Genomic DNA, 6,289 nt, shown 5'->3' on the forward strand with positions numbered 1-6,289 from the left:
CTGTGGGTGCTTCTCAATTCTTATTTGTGCATCCTCGTTTCCTCTCCTCGCTTCCTTTCCTCGCGTCTCAGCTCCGCCCCCTGTAGGATGCGAGGGAAGGTTGCAAGGAAAAGACGCGAGGACGGAGGGATCGAATGAAAGCTTTTTTTACACATTGGAATCCTTGATCACTCGAGCGTCACTTCGTTGCGTCATAAGCAGCGCTCAGAGGATCTGCCCTCATGTTGTTGAAATTTGTTTATTTAAGAAATTCATAATAAATAATAATAAAGAAAGATACCCTGTTGAAATATGTGAGGTGTGTGGTTTATATAAACTGCAAAAGTAAAGTAGAAATCAAAATTATTGTGACCGATGTGAAGGGGGAGGAGAATTTATACGTGCGTCACGTTTTAGTCGATAAAACTCTTCCGCATAGGATGCACCTGTGTATCCTCGCTCATGACTCCTCTGGAAGCCTCCTCACTCCTCGATCCTCGACTCCTCGCGGTGCAATTAGAGAATTGAGATGTCCTTCAAGATGGCTGAGCTCGATCGGTTTCCGGGTCATAGGATAGAGGACGGAGGAGAGAGGAGACGAGGAGGGATATTGAGAAGCACCCATTATCCCTCGCTCGCTCCTCCGTCCTCCATCCTATGACCCGGAAACCGATCGAACACAGCCATCTTGAAGGACATCTCAATTCTCTAATTGCACCACGAGGAGACGAGAATCGAGGAGGGAGGAGGCTTCATGAGGAGAGATGAGCGAGGATACACAGGTGTATCCTATGCGGAAGTATTTTATCGACTTAACGTGACGCACGTATAAATTCTCCTCCCCCTTCACATCTGTTGTAACAATTTTTATTTATATTTTACCTTTTCACTTCAAATAAACCATGCATGTCATATATTTCAAACAGGGCATCTTGCTTTATTAATATTTATTATGAATGTCTTAATTAACAAACTTTAACAACATAAGGGCAGATCCCTTTAATTACAGCTGATGACACTTTGAAGTAACGCTGAAGGGAGCGAGGAAAAATCATTTCACTTGATTCAAGTCCTCCATCCTCACGTCTTTTCCTTGCGTCCTTCCCTCGCATCCTGAAAGGGTGGAGCTAAGACACGAGGAAAGGAAGCGAGGAAAGGAAACGAGGATGCACAAATATGAATTGAGAAGCACCCCATGAGGAGGCAAGGATCGAGGAGGGAGGAGGCTCCATGAGGAGCGATGAGCAAGGATACACAGGTGTATCCTATGCGGAAGTCTTTTATCGACTTAACGTGACGTACATATAAATTCTCCTCCCCCTTCACATCTGTTGTAATAGTTTTTATTTATATTTTACCTTTTCACTTAAAAAAATCCATGCATGTCATATATTTTAAACAGGGCATCTTGCTTTATTAATATTTATGAATGTCTTAATTAACAACATAAGGGCAGATCCCTTTAATCACAGCTGATGTCACTTTAAATTAACGCTGAAGGGAGTGAGGAGAAATCATTTCACTTGATTTAAGACCTCCATCCTCACGTCTTTTCCTTGCGTCCTTCCCTCGCATCCTGAAGAGGTGGAGCTAAGACACGAGGAAAGGAAACAAGGAAAGGAAACGAGGATGCACAAATAAGAATTGAGAAGCACCCTGTGTGATAACTTCAACTTAATGACAGCTTTGTAACATTTGTGGCCTCAAACACAAAGTCACCAGTGAAAGGAGTGCTATCGGTCTGACGAGGAGAAAGCAGCAGACAGTACAGCAGGTAAGATGCTAATATTAGCCACTAGTTATATAAGCTGATATTGCTAACATGCTTTAGTAGGGTTTATATTGGGATGTGCTGTTTGGTTTTTTTTAAACTGCGGTTAACCCCTCTGACATTAGTAGATTTGCCACTAGATGGTCTTGTTTCTGTTTGTATTTTTTGCTATATAGCCTATTTATATTTTATAAAGATTGTGAGAGAAAATAAATTAGGTTTGTTCGACTTGAACCGGCGCTGCACACTGCAAGACCGATCGGTTTATGACATCAAAGTACTGCGAGAGCAGAGCGATTCAAAAGCTTAAGTAGGGTCTACTCTCTTTGATGTCATATATGTCGTGTGTGTGTGTGTGTGTGTGTGTGTGTGTGTGTGTGTGTGTGTGTGTGTGTGTGTGTGTATGTATGTAAATACTCAGACCGGCCCGTCTGGCACAAACAACCATGCCACGCTCAAAATTTCTTAAATCACCTTTCTTTCCCATTCTGACATTCAGTTTGGAGTTCAGGAGATTGTCTTGACCAGGACCACACACCTAAATGCATTGAAGCAACTGCCATGTGATTATGGAAGCATATGGGTAGCATTATTCAATTTGGGATGTAATATTCAAAATGACAATGCAATATGTAAAATTACAATGCATTTCTGTATTTACATTTACATTTTCCAATACATTTGTGCAACGTTTGGTGCAAAATGAAAATTAAATTACATAATTTTCATTTGCCATTTCATACACCAGTTTTAATATGTCAAATGAATACTAATTGTAATGCTTCATAAGTTGCAAAATGAAAATGTATTACAGAAATGATAAGATATGTATAACATGTTCAAGCAAAAACTGTGGCAAAATGATCATTTAAATGCTATTTTTCTTAAATGCATTAACACTCACAGTCAAGACACTTACGATTGCATTTTCATTCAGTGTCCCGCAATGAATGTAGCAAAATTCAATGTGCACATTGAAAATGCATTCCGAGCCGATCACGTGTCCGCCCCCTCCCGCCATGTCAATCACTGCGTGAACAAGGCAGGGCTTGCAGAAGGTCAGAGACTCAAATCTCAAGAAGAGGATTCAAGTGAGAGAACATGGACAAGACAGTTGGTCCGTGTACGTTTTGATCATTTCGGTTTATGGCTTCAATATTTCATTCGCACTTGTGAGCGGAGCTGAAACGCTGCTTTCATCTGATTGGTCGAATCGCTCCAGCTTCAGCTCGGTCTTTTCATTCTTTCAGGCAGAATAAGAGTCAGTGCGAGTGAAGCACTGTAATGTCTGAAACTACACTCACTGTTAATTAGCATAATATTTGAATCAGATGTAGCTGGGCACATAATTCGTGCTGCTGCGACCTGCAAATTATTTCTAGGTTGTAGTATTGTATGAATATTGTCCCACTGATAAAAACAGTGCAAAAAGTTCTCTCTCTTTGGATAAAAGTGAAGTGGAAATAAAAATCAATAATAGACTGAAAAGTTCCATGTCTGTAACATTTACCACTCTCATATTTTAAGTCATAAGGCACTAGGTATGTGTGTGTGACATTAATAAATAATTGTAAAAATGAATATAGTTACATTTCTAAATAAAAATATTAAAATTAGCTCTATGCTGCTCAGTGCTCCTGTAGCCTACCCCAGAGCGCCCTCTCGCGGCTGTAGACGGTAATGTTTTCTCTTGGTTCTGAATAAATGCGACTTATATGTTTTTTTCCTCGTCATGACGTATTTTTGGACTGATGCAACTTATACCGAAAAATACGGGTAACATTATTATTATTATTATTTATTATGAGAGTAATTGACACAGACTAGAACTTTAATGTTTCACCAAATTCAGCTCAGATCTTCAGACTCGTCTGACTCGTGTTGCTGTATAACTGGCCAGACTTACCTTCCCAAGAAATCCTATTTTATTTTATTTCATAAATTTAACTATATTTATTTCCACTTCACTGTTAATCCAAGGAGACAGAACTATTTGCACTGTTCTTATGTGGGACAATATTAATACAATACTATAACCTAGAAATAATTTGCAGGTCTCCGCAGCATGAATTATGTGCCCAGCTACATCTGATTCAAATATTATGCTAATTAACAGTGAGTGTAGTTTCAGACATTACAGTGCTTCACTCGCACTGACTCTTATTCTGCCTGAAAGAATGAAAAGACCGAGCTGAAGGTGGAGCGGTTCGACCAATCAGATGAAAGCAGCGTTTCAGCTCCGCCCACAAGTGCGAATTAAATATTGAAGCCATAAACCGAAATGATCAAACCGTAGACGGACCAACTGTCTTGTCCATGTTCTCTCACTTGAATCCTCTTCTTGAGATTTGAGTCTCTGACCTTCTGCAAGCCCCGCCTTGTTCACGCAGTGATTGACATGGCGGGAGGGGGCGGACACGTGATCGGCTCGGAATGCATTTTCAATGTGCACATTGAATTTTGCTACATTCATTGCTGGACACTGAATGAAAATGCAATCGTAAGTGTCTTGACTGTGAGTGTTAATACATTTAAGAAAAATAGCATTTAAATGATCATTTTGCCACAGTTTTTGCTTGAACATGTTAGACCTATCTAATCATTTCTGTAATACATTTTCATTTTAATTTTGCAACTTATAAAGCGTTAAAATTAGTATTAATTTTACATATTAAAACTAGTGTATGAAATGGCAAATGAAAATTATGTAATTTCATTTTCATTTTGCACCAAACGTTGCACAAATGTATTGGAAAATGTAAATGTAAATACAGAAATGCATTGTCATTTTACATATTGCATTGTCATTTTGCATATTACATTCCAAATTGAATAATGCTACCCATATGCTTCCATATGTGATTGGTTGATTAGATAACTGCATTAATGAGAAATTGAACAGGTCTTCCTAATAATCCTTTAGGTGAGTGTATACATATACATATATACATACACACACGACATATGACATCAAAGAGAGTAGACGCTCCTTATGCTTTTGAATCTCTCTCGCAGTACTTTGATGTCATAAACCGATCGGCCTTACAGTGTGCAGCACCGGTTCAAGTCGAACAAACCTAATTTCTTTTCTCTCACAATCTTTATAAAATATAGGCTATATATATATATAAAAAAAAAAACAGAAACCGAAACAAGACCATCTAGTGGCAATGTGAAAAGAGTGTATCTACTAATGTCAGAGGGGTTAACCGCAGTTTAAAAAACCAAACAGCATATCCCAATATAATAATACCCTACTAAAGCATGTTAGCAATATCAGCTTATATAACTAGTGGCTAATGTTAGCATCTTACCTGCTGTACTGTCTGCTGCTTTCTCCTCGTCAGACCGATAGCACTCCTTTCACTGGTGACTTTGTGTTTGAGGCCACAAATGTTACAAAGCTGTCATTAAGTTGAAGTTATCACACAGTCTTTGCTCACACTCACTCGCTCCGTTTGGTTTCATTACAGTGTGCTCCTTAGCACTGGGAGCTCCCTCTGCTGTCCATAAGGTGCCTCTGTGCTCCAGCCATTTCAAACCCAGCCTCCAGTATTTGGGCCACGCCTCCTAATTTGCATACACTCCTCAATCCTCAAATGCCCTATCCTCAATCTTCAAATGCCCAATCCTAAATGGCTAAATGATTAAATGCCCATTCCTAAATCCTAAATGGCTAAATTACCAAATGCCCAACCCTAAATAGAAAATCCCCAATCCTAAATACAAAATGCCCTATCCTAATTACCAAATGCCCAATCCTAAATACCAAATTAATTTTCGATTTGGACTTTAAGTTTCAAATTTAGATTTTTTGTTTTGGTATAAGACTTTTAGTTTTAGACACTTAGTTTATAATCTGACCCAATAAACCCTCCATATGAGCGATGCTCATTCGCGAATGATTCATTCTTTTGAGTCAATTCTGTTCAAAGGCTTGATCAAACCATTTGGCAAACGAGTGAATAGGTTCATGAATCAGTTTGAATGATTCGTTCAGTTCCTGCCGCATGCGCTGAGCGTCTGAAGCAGTTCACTCAGAGTTGTAACGTTTAAGAACAGAAAGATCGTTGATGACGTGGCTGGCCTGGATCTGCACTGAATTGAAAGCAAATCTGCAAAGGCTATTTGCTAGCGATGGAGATCTTTATTAGATGAACCCCGTGTGTGCTGTCTACTGTTCAACAGGTAATAACTTGGGCTACATTCGATTACAGTACACGATACCTCTGACATTAGTTTGTTGTACGTGCAGGGCCGGCTTTGCCGACAGGCGACACAGCCGGCCGCCTGGGGCGCCATCTGCTGGACGGGGCGCAAATTTGCAGAATTAAAAAAAAAAAAAAAGTTAATTAAATGTATGTATCGTATTATGAAAGCTGCGCACACGCTGTACACTTTTACTGTGCACTGTCCACACACTGCTTGTATTTGTCCATTTCTTTCACTAGATTTACAATCCTAAAAAACGGCTCTCTCGCCTTGGGCACCAAATAAGAGCCGGCCCTGTGTACGTGTGACTTATAACAGAAGGGAACC

Source organism: Carassius carassius, chromosome 11, assembly GCF_963082965.1.
Source record: "Carassius carassius chromosome 11, fCarCar2.1, whole genome shotgun sequence".
Taxonomy (NCBI): Eukaryota; Metazoa; Chordata; class Actinopteri; order Cypriniformes; family Cyprinidae; genus Carassius; species Carassius carassius.